This window comes from Cyprinodon variegatus, unplaced genomic scaffold (assembly GCF_000732505.1).
Source record: "Cyprinodon variegatus isolate N-32 unplaced genomic scaffold, C_variegatus-1.0 Scaffold69, whole genome shotgun sequence".
NCBI classification, from domain to species: Eukaryota; Metazoa; Chordata; class Actinopteri; order Cyprinodontiformes; family Cyprinodontidae; genus Cyprinodon; species Cyprinodon variegatus.
The window spans coordinates 652,613-656,096 of record NW_015150522.1 but is presented as its reverse complement, the minus strand read 5'-3'; positions in this window follow the sequence as shown (position 1 = coordinate 656,096).

Sequence of the window (3,484 nt, the reverse complement as noted above, 5' to 3'; positions counted from 1 at the left end):
GTTATGTATAATATATTACATTTCTGACTGTATATCCCTGTAATTATTACACACTGTAGCTTTAACTCTCGACCAAATAAAAAAGCTATTCTTTTTTTTAATTATTATTATTTTTGTTTTTTATACAGTGTCCTGTCTGGCAATGTGGCAATAAGAATAATTGTCTTGATGCCAAAAAGAGCCCTACAGATTTTACTTTCACATTGGAGCAGTACGGCTATCGCCATAGTGTTCCGCTTGTTTTATGCATATAAATTGCTTTATTATAATTATGCAGGGAGTTTCACAGACTATATGGACACTGCAATGTAAGTAGAACAGGAAAGGAAAAACAGAAAAAAAGGAGAAAAGATGAAAGAAAGAGGAGATAAAAGAGAGATAACGATAAAAAAATCTTCAGTCTGCTTCATCCCCTGCAAAGAGATGTAAAAAGAGCAGCACAACCAACGGACCTGGTACAAGATATACAATAAAGTAACACCTTGATACTATCGCTGAAATAAAAGTTGTATTATGTATTCTGTGTTACCTAAAGATAAGAATATGGGCTTTCTGTGTGGAAGTGAATCTCTTAGTACCTGGAACCAAGCACCTGTAGTTGTTTGTGAAAATGCACTTGTGCGTGTAAAGTTATTTCAAAAAAAGAATTAAAAAAGTAATTCAGCTGGGATTCAGTAAGCGATATATAAGCATTTTAAAAATGTTTTGTCTTTGAAGACATTTCTTGATTTGACAACATCTGAAAACGTTGGTGATTTTTCAAAGAACATAGTTTTTTTTTGTTTTTTTTGATTAGGTTGTTTTAAAAGAAAAAGGGAAGCATGTATGTTGCTTTTATTTTTCAATCATTATTAAGACCCAGAACAGAGCAATCAGAGTGCAGAGCATCCAGAACGTTGAAGTGTAAAATCAACTTGATCATTGTTTGACCCAGCATCCACATTTCAGTGTTTTATGTTTTTTTGACCCCAAAACGTGTTCAGTGTGAAAGCACCATTACCCTTTCCCAAGGATAGCAGAGACATTTATCTTTGATTCTGAAAACTCTGTTTTATTTCACTGCAAAATCTTCCAGTGAATTGTCTTTAATAATCTTTTGGCCTGGCAAATAAAGCGTACAGATGGGTATGTTAGAGGGCTTATTCTTTCCGTTTTGTTTGCTGCCTGAGTTGCGGAGCTGGAAGTTCTTGTTTGGAATTACAGGGAGAGTTTTACATGTATCTTTTAGGTATCCAGCATTTACCTTCACATTACCCTCAAGTTAGACCTTATATTTTCATTTACAGATTTAGTTTGAGGGTCTTAATTATGATCAAAAATAAAAGCAACATACATGCTTCCCTTTCTCTGTTAAAACAACCTACACTTTACACAAAAAAATGTTCTTTGAAAAAACACCAACGTTTTCAGATGTTGTCAAATCAAGATATGCATGCAAAGACAAAATATTTTTAAATGCTTACATAACGATTACTGAATCCCAGCTGAATTGCTTTTTTATTCGGTTCAAGGTTAAAAAAAATACCAACAAATTCTTATACAAGTTGTAGTTTTCCAGAGGCAGAGCTTCTAACAAAGGTATGAGGAAAGAGTTATTTAGATTAAAGTGAAAATAAATCAGTATTAAAAGCAGTTCATGAGTCACCATCACACTCTTACCTTTTTAAAACAAACTTCTTCCTCATTGACCCATTTTAACCAGTGACTCTCTCAACAATGCATTTGGATTGGCTGGTAATTATGATTTGGTTGAATTGCTATTATAATTTTTTTGTCATATTACTTCATTCTTCACAAAAGAGCAAAAACAAAACAACTTAAACAATCTGAATGAAAATAAGCTGATGGAGTAAATCTTAAACATTCTTGCAGTTTAGACATTTTTTTTGCCTATTTCAGCAACTTTCACCCTATATATGATTTTGCTTTGTTTGCTAAAGTATCTTCACATGGAAATAAAAGCTGTAACTGAGAAATTCTATATAATCTCAATGGTTTTAATACATTTTATATCATTTTGATTACAAATAAATAAAAACAACACACACCAATCATTTCAGTTTGACATATAATTTTAATGCTAGACATGAAATTATAAACTTTGAAGGTGCAGGTAGTTTCACAGCATTTTGCATACATGCAATGTTATTTAAGAGAACATTTTTATAGTAAACATTGGACCAAAGAACAAAAGAAAAGCCTCATCACAAAAGTAAAATCACATTATTCTGCCCCAAACTCTATTTTGTGTAAGAATATAAAGTTTTACCCAAGGAGTTATTATGCAGCAACTATAGCATTAAGGAATAGAAGAGTTAGCATTACAAACTACTATGTATATATAGAAAACTCAATGATAATAACTTATGTCTATAATTTATAGAAGTCCACAAATAAATAGGAAAAAGTAAATGTTATTTAGCCATTTTTTGGAATTATTTTTAATACTATTAATATTATTCTTATTATTTTTATTGTTATTATAGTAAGCCTAGACTAAAACCAAACTGCTCAAAGTATATTTCTTATTTGAAAAGGTTGAGCCATATAAAAGCCTGGTGAGGTATATTAACAATAGTATAATACAGTACAGTATACCATCAGCACAATGCTTCAACTGAAAAAATCTTAGAATATAGGTGTAGCATTTGAATTGTAACCAACACTAGACGGATGTTATTCATTTACATATTTTACAGCAAAAGACAAGCAAAGGCTAAGTGTGCACTAAATATGTTTGCACATTCTCACCACCACCAGATTTAATTGGAACAACAAAAGACATGACACTTGTCATTGTTCTTTTTTTTTTTTTTCCGATCATGAATTTGGCCTAAGATTTCTATTTTAAAAGTTTTTCCCTGGTTTTTGGTCACCCAACTGTGTATGAGAATTTTAATATGACCCTTGATTATTCAGTGATCATCAATGATTAAAGTTGTTTGACCGATTCTCTTTTAGAAAAAAATGAGCTATTATTGGGATGCTTGTTAAAAATTGTAACTCTCTACTTTTCTTGCAAACGATGATGACTATTTTTGATCAAATATGCCTAGCGACACACTGTTCAAATTGTTTAAAATCTTGTCTAAAGCAGCCCAAATATAAAAAATGGAAATAAAAATTTCTGTTTTTTTACAAAGAGAAAAGAAGCCCTCTTTAATTAAATACTTGCTTAATCTATTATCGATCTACGGCACAACACAGACTACTAGAACGCCATGGAGAAAACACTAATCAACATCAACAATAAATATGAGGTATTAACTTGAAGATGCATAATGATGCACAATTCACGTTTTTGTACGTCCCTTCAAACATGCTTCTTTGAGAGTGTAACTAAATGTGAGAACCTTTTTTGACCATAAAGGATGTGTTAAGTCTCTACACCACATTTCAGACCTAATACAAGATTGGGAAAAGTTTAGAGGCAACATATTCGTTTAGAATACATTATTCTTCAACAAAACCTTTTCCTCAAAAT